At 41.6% G+C, this 11,215-nt stretch overlaps 1 protein-coding gene across 2 annotated transcripts in view; it reads left to right on the top strand.

Moving 5' to 3' along the window:
• Nucleotides 1-1,155: 1,155 nt before the first annotated feature.
• The window catches only part of LOC106806836 (transmembrane protein 45B-like), a 24,565-nt gene continuing 14,505 nt past the window's right edge, over nucleotides 1,156-11,215 (top strand). Inside the window, exons 1-2 of one of the 2 annotated variants that reach the window (XM_014808979.1) lie at nucleotides 1,184-1,232; nucleotides 5,318-5,457. The gene's annotated coding sequence lies outside the window, so the exon portion shown is untranslated. Of the gene's footprint in view, nucleotides 1,233-5,317; nucleotides 5,458-11,215 lie in introns of both variants that reach the window. The other variant, XM_014808972.1, reaches the window with a different exon arrangement.

Below are 11,215 nucleotides of genomic sequence, written 5' to 3'. Positions count from 1 at the left end.
GGATTTAATGCGTGTACCGCGTTTACGTGGTGTTACGTGCGGTGTACCGCGGGGTACGTTCGTGTATCTGCGTGTACGTGCGTGTACCCGCGTGCTTACGTGCGTGTATCTGGTGTACGTGCGTGTTACCGACGGTGTACGTGCGTGGTACTTCTGCGTTGTAGCGCGTGTGTGTACCTGCGTGTACCCTGCCCAAGTTACCATTCATCCAGCGGCGAAACAGCCGGCTCGCCACCACCATCATCACTAGAGTTATCTGCCGATGATTCACTTCCATCAATATCACCAACTACACATCGGTTCATACCACAATAGCATCGGTTCATACTCATACGGCAGAACCACTCTTTCACACACTGTCAAGTCATCGTCTTCGGAGTCAACAAAGTCATCGTTCTCAGCCATTTCGCAATCACCACAGAAAGCGGACGTCACACTGTATTGTTTCCGAAATTTCGATTTTTAAAATAAGAAGTCGGAACCCGGTTACATTTTCGTTGAAATAACTACCAAAGCCGCAGGATAAAATTATTAAAGGTATTTAAAAAACAAACATATAAAGGTATTAATAAAAAATAAAAAAAGGTAAAAATATAAAAAGGTATTTATCTGTCGAAATATGCTTAATATGTAGCTATTTATTTAACTGCACAAGTTAAACTTTAAGCTACTTTAAGAGTCAGTATGGTACAGTCAGGTGTATTTAGGAGCGGTACAACGTCCGTCTCATATCATTGAGAATTTAGCCAAGCAAACAAACTACGCCAGTGTCAATAAAAAGGCATGTTAGAAGGGGAGCGGTTACTTTAGGGACGCGCGATTGCACCATCTTAATTATCTGGGAACCGAGAAATAACAGATGAAGTTTTCGTGATTCTGGAAAAGAAGTATGCGGGAAACCCGAAATTGCGATTGGAATTAACCGTGACCTAAGAAAGTGCCCAATTTTTACCTGAGAAACTCGCAATGAGCACCCCCTCCGTTATCGACCTTATTTTAAGTGACCAAACTCAGGCAGGTGGTATTAGGTGATTTTATGGTGGATAAATATTGAACCATGGCCGATATAGGCAAAGTACACAAACTGCCGCTGCCGACGTTGTCAGTGCGGATAGCAAACAATAACGGGTCACTGTCGTCGTCACAGCCACCCGCAGTGCCATAGGTAGCCTGGTGAGAGAGGTTGTTGTTCAGCTTAATCCTGCTGATCAAGATCGGAAGCACGTCTGCCCGTATGTATTCTAGTTTATACTTGTCTGCCATCTTTTCTATGAATCTGTCTGTTGGTCGCTATTCACTTCTCCGCTTATATTCATAATGCTTATATAATATATAATAATATATAATAATATTTATAATGCTTCTTCTGTCTTGATATTTAACAAATATTTTTATTCAGGGGATATATACGCACACGCGCACACTCTCTCCATCTCTCTCTTTTTTCTCCATCTTCTTTCAAACGTGTTTCTGTCTCTTTTTCGCCGTGTTCTACGTGCATGTGCGCATATGTGCATTGGTTGCGTGTGAGTTTGTAGTGGTGTGCGCGCGGCGCTGTGACGTGGGCGTGGCTTGTGCTGTGTGCGTGTGTGTGTGCGCGCGCATGTGTTGTGTGTGTGTGTGTGTGTGTGTGTGTGTGTGTGTGTGTGTGTGTTGTGTGTGTGTGTGTGTGTGTGTGTGTGTGTGTGTGTTACTTCTCTCATACTACTGTATATACAGAAATTGGTACATGCATACAGTATGCGTAAGATCCGGAACATTGTCACGGAAAAAGTGACCATAGGAAAAGAAATGAGGAGAATGTGGTAAATTAAAATGATGAACAGCAAGAAAGAATGATAGAGTTGAGGAAGAAGGAGAGGAGAGCTGCGACGGTAGATGAGGAAGGGCGAAGGAAGAAGAGGAACGAAGGAGAGGAGTCCTCCTCCTCCTCCTTCTCAGCTTCATCTTTCTCTTCCTTCGGGCTCCTGCTTCTCACCGTCCTTTCTATCGCTTCCAATTCTTACGCTCATGCTCTCCCTCGCCTAAATATTATCAAACTCCCCTGTTTCCTTATGTCTCCCCTTCTCTCTCATCCTCACTTTCTCCGCCCACTTCTATTCTCCTCTTCGCTGATCTCACCGCCTTCTTTTGTGGTAGCAAAAGAAACTCACTTGGTGGTTTATTGGCGAGGACCAATTTTTTCCGTGTGACAAATTTACCTGCGGCCAATTTTCCGCGTGATAAATTTTCCTGTGACAAATTTGGCCTACACCACTAGTATGCATATATCTTTACATTTATAAATCTTGCATAAATCCGTGTAACACTTGGCTTGGACCGGTAGGCATGCCCCTGTGATATACGTGCCTTGGCTGCTATATGCTCCTTTATCTCAAACTATGATCCCTAGGGAACTGTTGTCATATCGCCAGCATAGACTGCCGAATCAATAATTTCATCGCCTCCGTATACCTCGCAACCGCCGTACGTACCTGTATATTGATGTATGTTGAACCCGCATTATTAGTTGGTAGTTGATGCATGGTCAACACGCAGTCAGTACGTGCTGGGCGTTTTTCGCCATCATTGCCTAAATTTAAATGCTTAAGAGTAAGAAGATGTGCGGTTTTCTTAAGCCAAACAACGTCATCTTAAGCCGCACACGATCATAATACCAACTCTCTCCTGAGACCTACAAATCCCGCCCCCCCCCCCACTCCTAGGTCGGAAGGACGCATGAGCGTTCCCAAAATCTCCGGTAAATAGTATTTTTCGCGCGACGAAATCGGCCCAAGAATTGTAAAAAAAGGGGGGTATTTGACTTTTCACCCGGAGATTTCTTTAAAAAGGGCGGTGTTTTTCCTCTCTCTCTTTCATCTTGAATATCATAGAAAACTTTATCCAATCCCGGGATCAATTCCTGAAATTCCTGCTAGTTTTGAAAGCTCATTCAGGATTATTTAATTTTGAAAAATAAAATATTGCTCCCTAGTTCCCCTCGATCACTGAACTCTACACTACGTAGTGTAGACTGGTACCCGGTCGACAGTTCCACACGCTACACTAACCGTCACTACGTCAGTGTAGCGAAGGATACGTACGGAGTGAAGTGTGCGAACGGGTACCAGTCTATACGTAGTGTTCCGGATATAGGGGGGTTCTCCAAGGCAGGAAAAACCCGCAAAAGCCCCGCGAAAGGGGGGTTCAGAAATTTGGCAGTCCTGAGATAGGGGGTGCTTTCAAAGGGAGGGAACGAGCATATGCGTACCCTAAATAACACTGAGTGGGGGGGCGGGTCCAAATCCACCAGGTATCTAACTTCTCCTATAATAAGCTCACATTCTGCACATGATGTAAGTTTAGCACAGCATGGCACTCCAATGTTATTTATAGGCGGTGAAACTCGGCATATAATATGAGAGCATGTATATTTAAGGTATAGGTAGGCATAAACCCTCACATAAACGATTATGCAGATATAAGCAACCATAAATTTTTATTTTTATTTTTTCAATCAAAGAAAGTTTCTTGTTCCTTCATCTACATAATTGTACGTTAAACAATCGTTTAGTAATGTTTTATGCTCAACTATAACTGAATTTCTATGTTATTACAGTATGCTTCGGATTTTGGAATTAATTTTTCTAATGCGATAAATTTAAATAAATTGTGGTTGCTGCGCACGTGTGTATACTTATATAATGTTATACTTTTCACGTACCGGACGATTACGAAACCATCCGGAAACAATAGCCTCGTTCACACGAGACCTCGTATTTTCTTAAAATACCGGATTTGCGAATACCGTATCTGAGACAAATACGCGCCGAGCGTTCACACGCTGATTCGCGGCTCCAGAAATACGGTTATTGCGAGCTGCGAGCTGCTTTAAACAATCAAGCGAACAATGCGAAAATAACAATGCAATGCGCGCGCACCAACTGCCGATAAAATACGTAGACTGGTACGCGCTCGTCAGTTCACTCGCGTTACACTGGAACTGTCGAGCGCGGACCAGTCTATAAAATACGCGGCTTCAGAAATCCGCGGTATTTAGCGTTCACACGGGGAAATGCGCGGTCCAAGAAATCCGTATTTCTCAAGCACGGCAAATTATTCGGGGTTTGGGAAGCCTCGTATTTACATGAAATACCGGATCTGTTTAGATACCGTATTTCTTGGTCCTCGTATTTTGCCTCGTGTGAACGCTAAATACCGGATTTCTTGCTACGTGTGAACGCGGCTAATGCTAGCCTATCTTATTATTATCTTATTACATAGATTGTAGGAATGTGTGTTAACTGTGTTTTTTCCTTAGCTTTCGACACCTGACATTATCTAAATATGGTCAAGAGTCCATAATAGAAACTTCTCTATTGTGGACTCTTGATATGGTTATGCCGCTGACCGCAGTATTCAGATTTATTACAGTAGGCCCGTGGGTAAGGGGGGGGGGTCGGAGGGGTCAGACGAGCCCCCCATGACAGCCGGTTGTCCGCATTTTTTATGCCAGGTATTTACCCAATTATCCGTCTGAATATATGTTCTAAACTATTAATTATTACTGTTTAATTCAGTAAACTAAATTATGCATGCAGAATGCGTTTATTGTACAGAAGTCCGAATTCAGAGATCTAAGCAAATGAGGGTGAGAGATAGACATATACTATAGTTAGTACATCGTTTGGAGCTGCTATGGCTGCCAGGCACGGCCGGTGTGACGACACTCCTGTTGTTTTTCGTAAAGCAGCTGCGTGATTTCCAGGAATCTCAAAGTTTTGGCATTCAAACACTATGCAGTCAGTCTAATGCCACCAAGAGCTAATAATACCTTAGAGATGAACATCTAATAATATAGCGTTTCGTATTACGTTATCAGGCGTACTGTACGTGGCCTATAATACAGATTTACATGACAACATCGCAATTTGTACTTTCACCCCAGGTTTTATAGCGCATGATGCAGATATAAGCAGATAAATAAAAATAGTGTTCTACTGGCATTAATACGTGAGAAGAAGCTCTCTGCTCTCGTTATGATACACGCGCACTATGACATTTATATTGTAAATCTAGAAGTGGCTGTCAACATCTTCACCACACTCCATTCAATGAAACTGAGACTAAACGACATACCGGAGAAGCTACTGCAAGTTCTATGGAGTTTTTCTTGCTTATATTTATTTTATATTAGGGTGTTGTTTATGTATTGACCAATGCACTGATTATACGAACTATGACATTCTCATGTTTGTACACATTTCATACAGTTTTTTCTAAATACATTATTCTGATAATATTTACAGTGTGTCTGTGACATTATTGCGTTACACAGACAAAGTTGACTGGCTCCAAAAGTTCACCTTCCGATGAAAAAGACGCACCCCTCCTGAATGTTTGTTACGGGCCTGTGCAGCATTGCCGTAAGGTGTCGGGGCTGCGAAATAAACACTGAGTTAACATCATTCCTACAAGGTAAACGAATAACTCTTGATATGAGAATCTAGGGTGGTCTATAGAGACACGCATGTTGCCAAGTTTAATTCCATGCATGTACATAGAGTCTATGTAAAGAATGTGCGATGCTAGCACGTCGGGAGGCGTTATAGCAATGTGCGCTGACGGTGTTTCACCTGGGAGTTGGTATGAACTTTCTCTTGAGGTTGCTGCAAAGATTTTCACTGGTTCATCTTACTGCTGCAGCGCCATTAGTGGCTATTGGCGGAAGGCGGGACTATATGACGCTTTAGCCAAGGTACTTCCTTATTGTTCCGAGGTTACACTCGAAGCAATCACCCTGAGCAGTGCGCAAGATATAGTTTCGCTCGAAAGTTAGAAGAGGAGTGGTCGCTATAACACATGTAGGCGATGCAAAAGTAAAATAAAGCGGAGAAACAAGTCTCTCCCTACTGCAACCTTCCTCTCTCCCTTCCTACAGCCACCTTCGTTCTCCCCCTCCATCTCACCCATTACCGCCCTCACTCTCCCCCTTTCTCTCCGTCTTCCGTAATTAGTCATTTCACAGGCACACAGGAACACACCCATGAACAGACATAGTTATATTTATTTAGTTTTTTGTTATTTGTTTTTAGTTATTTGTTTTTTTCATTCCTGAACTGAACTGTGTGTTGGTGTCTGTGTGCGCGCGTGCACATATAATAGTATCAAGAGCTCATAATAGAGATTATTACTCTCTATTATGTACTCTTGATAGTATATAATATATATATATACTATATAACTAAATAAATAAACAAATAATAATATATAGATAACTAGAGCACTCGGAGAGCACATACGTAGTGTTCCGGATATAGGGGGTTCTCCAAGGCAGGAAAAACCCGCAAAAAGCCCGCGAAAGGGGGGTTCAGAAATTTTGGCAGTCCTGAGATAGGGGGTGCTTTCAAAGGGAGGGAACGAGCATATGCGTACCCTAAATAACACTGAGTGGGGGGGGGGCGGGTCCAAATCCCACCAGGTATCTAACTTCTCCTATAATAAGCTCACATTCTGCACATGATGTAAGTTTAGCACAGCATGGCACTCCAATGTTATTTATAGGCGGTGAAACTCGGCAATATAATATGAGAGCATGTATATTTAAGGTATAGGTAGGCATAAACCCTCACATAAACGATTATGCAGATAAAGCAACCATAAATTTTATTTTTATTTTTTCAATCCAAAAAAGTTTCTTGTTCCTTCATCTACATAATTGGTACGTATAACAATCGTTTAGTAATGTTTTATGCTCAACTATAACTTGAATTTCTATGTTATTACAGTATGCTTCGGATTTTGGAATTAATTTTCTAATGCGATAAATTAAATAAATTGTTGGTTGCTGCGCACGTGTGTATACTTATATAATGTGTATACTTTTCACGTACCCGGACGATTACGAAACCATCCGGAAACAATAGCCTCGTTCACACGAGACCTCGTATTTCTAAAATACCGGATTTGCGAAATACCGTATCTGAGACAAATACGCGGCCGAGCGTTCACACGCTGATTCGCGGCTCCAGAAATACGGTATTTGCGAGCTGCGAGCTGCTTTAAACAATCAAGCGAACAATGCGAAATAAACAATGCAATGCGCGCGCACCAACTGCCGATAAAATACGTAGACTGGTACGCGCTCGTCAGTTCCACTCGCGTTACACTGGAACTGTCGAGCGCGGACCAGTCTATAAAATACGCGGCTTCAGAAATCCGGGTATTTAGCGTTCACACGGGGAAATGCGCGGTCCAAGAAATCCGGTATTTCTCAAGCACGGCAAATTATTCGGGGTTTGGGAAGCCTCGTATTTACATGAAATACCGGATCTGTTTAGATACCGTATTTCTTGGTCCTCGTATTTTGCCTCGTGTGAACGCTAAATACCGGATTTCTTGCTACGTGTGAACGCGGCTAATGCTAGCCTATCTTATTATTATCTTATTACATAGATTGTAGGAATGTGTGTTAACTGTGTTTTTTCCTTAGCTTCCGACACCTGACATTATCTAAATATGGTCAAGAGTCCATAATAGAAACTTCTCTATTGTGGACTCTTGATATGGTTATGCGGGAAGATCAGAGCGAGCAGCCCCGCACTGACAGCCGCGTTGTCCGCATTTTTTATGCCAGGTATTTACCCAATTATCCGTCTGAATATATTTCTAAACTATTAATTATTACTGTTTAATTCAGTAATAACTAAATTATGCATGCAGAATGCGTTTATTGTACAGAAGTCCGAATTCGAGAGATCTAAGCAAATGAGGGCTGAGAGATAGACATATACTATAGTTAGTACTCGTTTGGAGCTGCTATGGCTGCAGGCACGGCCGGATGTGACGACCTCCTGTTGTTTTTCGTAAAGCAGCTGCCGTGATTTCCAGAATCTCAAAGTTTTGGCATTCAAACACTATGCAGTCAAGTCTAATGCCACCAAGAGCCAATAATACCTTAGAGATGAACATCTAATGAATATAGGTTTCGTATTACGTTATTCAGGCGTACTGTACGTGGCCTATAATACAGATTTACATGACAACATCGCAATTTGTACTTTCACCGCAGGTTTTATAGCGCATGATGCAGATATAAGCAGATAAATAAAAATAGTGTTCTACTGCATTAATACGTGAGAAGAAGCTCTCTGCTCTCGTTATGATCACACGCGCACATATGACATTTATATTGTAAATCTAGAAGTGGCCTGTCAACATCTTCACCACAACTCCATTCAATGAAACTGAGACTAAACGACATACCGGAGAAGCTACTGCAAGTTCTATGGAGTTTTTCTTGCCTTATATTTATTTTATATTGAGGGTGTGTTTATGTATTGACCAATGCACTGATTATACGAACTATGACATTCTCATGTTGTACACATTTCATACAGTTTCTTCTTAAATACAATTATTCTTTAATATTTACAGTGTGTTTGTGAACAATGCGTACACAGACAAAGTTGACTGGCTCAAGAAGTTCACCTTCCCGATGAAAAAGACGCACCCTCCTGAATGTTTGTACGCGGGCCTGTTGCAGCAGTGCGTATAGTGCGGGGCTGCGAAATAAACACTGAGTTAACATCATTTCCTAAAGAGTAAAACGAATAACTCTGATATGAGAATCTAGGGTGGTCCTATAGAGACACGCATGTTGGCCAAGTTTAATTCCGATGCATGTACATAGAGTCTATGTAAAGAATGAGCGATGCAGGGCACGTCGGGAGGCGTTAAGCACATGTGCGCTGGACGTGTTCACCTGGGAAGTTGTATGAAAACTATTCTCTGAGGTTTGCTGCAAAGATTTCACTGGTTCATCTTAACTGCTGCAGCGCCATTAGTGGCTATGTGGCGAAGGCATGGACTATATGAACGCCTTAAGCAAGGTACTCCTTATTGTTCCAGAGGTTACACTCGAAGCAGATCACCCTGAGCAGTGCGCAAAGATATAGTTCGCTCTCGGAAGTTAGATAGAGGAGTGCGTCGCTATAACACTATGTAGGCGATGCCAAAAGTAAAATGAAAGCGGAGAAACAAGTCTCCCCTACGCAACCTTCCTCTCTCCCATTCCACAGCCACCTTCGTTCTCCCCCTCACATCTACCATTACGCGCCCTCACTCTCCCCCTTTCTTCTCCGTCTTCCGTAATAGTCAATTTCAAGGCACACAGGGAACAACACCATGAACAGACATAGTTATAGTTTATTTAGTTTTTGTTATTTAGTCTTCTAGTTATTTGTTTTTTTTTCAATTCCTGAACTGAACTGTGTGTTGGTGATCTGTGTGCAGCGCGTGCACATACAATAGTAATCAAGAGCTCATAATAGAGATTATTACTCCTCTTTGATGTACTCTGATAGTATATAATCAACTCATAATATTACGTACTATAGCACTAAATAAATAACAAATAATGAATATAATAGATAACATGAGCGCAACTCGGGAAGCACAGACCTCCGCAAGGCAGCTGAATTTAAATGACGTCGACACTAGTAAAGTTATTTAATTAATATTAATTAATTAAGCTAGAAGTTTTTTAATTAATTACATTAATTACATTAAGTTAAATAAATTTAATTGGATCGGATCACCACACAATAGATGTAATCAAGTTCTAAGATTACACCACCATTGTCTGACCTACTCCTGAAAATTTTATATTAATTACTTGGCGTCAGGATCACAACGAAATATCTCATACAATACCTAAGTTAGGCGATATTCTGGACCTATCGGCTCGAAAAATTTATGACAATCCGCTCAAGAACTTTTTCAGTTAAGTTTGCTGTACGCAACAAACACGCAAATACGCCACAAACCATACAACAAACGTGCATAACACACGCCAGAGTGAAAACTTCTAACGTCCGCCACACATCACGTTCGGCAGGTATGAGGCTTGTTGTTTGCTGTAGTAATTTCGATTTTGTTTTATGGTTTGATTTTATCGATAACCTAACATTGATTTATCACATATACATTCGCATTATCACTATATATCATTCCGATCTTATTCAAATATACAGTCGGATTTATCACACTATAACCAATTCGATTTATCGCGATATTATTGACTTTTATATCAGAAAGAGAATCGAATTGATTCGGAATGCGTGAATCGAATGATTCGATGCCGTGAATCGAATGATTCGATGCGTAATCGAATGATGCCATGCGAATTGATTCGATATCACGCATCGAAATGATTCGATTCTACGCAATCCGAATGATGCATCGAATCATTCGATGCGTGAATGAGTTTGATCGTGAATCGAATGATTCGATACGTGAATCGAATGATTCGATGCGTGAAGTCCGAATGATTCGTGCGTGAATGATTCGAATGATGCGAGCATCGAATCATGGTCGATTCGCGCGATCGAATCTTCGATGGTCAGCGGCATGCGAATGATGACATCGAATGATTCGATCTGCGTCGAATCGAATGATGTGTCGGATATCGATGAATTGCGAATTGACGAATGCGTGATCGATGATTCGTGAATCGAAATCATTCAATGCGTGAATCGAATGCATTGTCGCATCTGGAATCAATTCTATGATCACGCATCGCGAATCATTCGAGTTCCACGCAATTCGAAATCATTCGATCCGCCTGAATTATACCTTGCCACGTTTCCGAATCTAGCGCCAGTCTATCAAACTACTTATACAATGACAGTCTACTACTCCTCACATCAGCCCACTACTCCTATCTACCTACTCCCGTGCTTCGGCGCCATCCTCTACAATCATCCTAACTCAACAATACGTAAGAATATAGCATTGCTAACATTATTTATTTATTTGCATTCACAGTTCTTACCGATAGTATTGTATAAGTTGTTGATAGAAAATGCGCTAGATTCGAGACCGTGCAAGGTATAACTTTCAGGATCGAATCGATTCGATGCGTGAAATCGAATGATCGATGCATCATCCGATGACGTAATCAATGATTGCGATGCGTGTAATCATGAGATGATTGCGAATTGAACGATACATTCGATTCACGCATCGAGAGAATCATTCGATCACGCACGATCTGAATTCACGCCATCGAATGATTCGATGATCACGCCATCGAATGAATTCGATGGCATCGAATGCGTGAATTCGAATCATTTCGATGCGTGAATCGAAGAATTCGATGCGTGAATCGAAATGATTCGATCCGTGAATCGAATATGCATCGAATCATTCGATTCACGCATCGCAATGGATGGCA

This window comes from Priapulus caudatus, unplaced genomic scaffold, assembly GCF_000485595.1.
Source record: "Priapulus caudatus unplaced genomic scaffold, Priapulus_caudatus-5.0.1 Scaffold9, whole genome shotgun sequence".
NCBI classification, from domain to species: Eukaryota; Metazoa; Priapulida; class Priapulimorpha; order Priapulimorphida; family Priapulidae; genus Priapulus; species Priapulus caudatus.
Note: the sequence above shows the minus strand (reverse complement) of the source record. Positions and strands in the feature narration are given on the sequence as shown.